This window comes from Orycteropus afer, unplaced genomic scaffold (assembly GCF_000298275.1).
Source record: "Orycteropus afer afer isolate SDZICR_OR568_19922 unplaced genomic scaffold, OryAfe1.0 scaffold01145, whole genome shotgun sequence".
Lineage (NCBI taxonomy): Eukaryota > Metazoa > Chordata > Mammalia > Tubulidentata > Orycteropodidae > Orycteropus > Orycteropus afer.
The window spans coordinates 26220-26950 of NW_006922732.1; positions in this window are offsets into that span (position 1 = coordinate 26220).

A 731-nucleotide genomic window follows, 5' to 3' on the forward strand; every position below is an offset into this window, starting at 1 on the left:
AGGTATCATCCATACTCAAGGCTGTAGTCTTTGATCTTTGTTGATAAGTGCTCCAAGTTCACTTGACTTTCAGCAACCAAGGTATGTCATCAGCGTATCATCGGTTGTTAATGAATCTTCCTCCAGTCCTGATACTGCTTTCTTCTACACATTCCAGCTTCTAACTTTGAGGAGGAGCTCTTCCCAGTAGTGTATTGAGTGTATTCCAACCTGAAAGGTACCATCTCAGACAATGTTTCACTGCTACTCATAAAGTTTTCAATGGCCAACTGTCAGAAGTAGATCCGCAGGTCCTCTTTCCCTGTCTCTCTTAGTCTAGAAGCCTGCTCAAACCTGTCACCATGGGTGACCCTGGTGATGTTTGAAATAACAGCGGCATACTTTCCAGCATCACAGCAGCACACTTTCCACCACAGTACAACAAATGGACAGACATGTGGTAGAAGGCTGAATTAGGATTACTCAAATAAATATCTTAAAGTAATCTCCTGCTGCCAATATCCTAGAAGACAGAGAATTCAATTCAAATTATATTGTAAAATATTGGGTTTTCAGATAAAGGAATGAAATATATATAACTGTTTAGTTTTTCAAATCTGTATCCAATACTAACTGATTTAGATATTTGCGCTCTCATTTCTAATATCTGAATTTTTCATGCAGACTGGGCAGCAGTCAAGAATCAGTGATGAAAAATTATACATCTGTAACTACATTCATCCTCCTGGGAC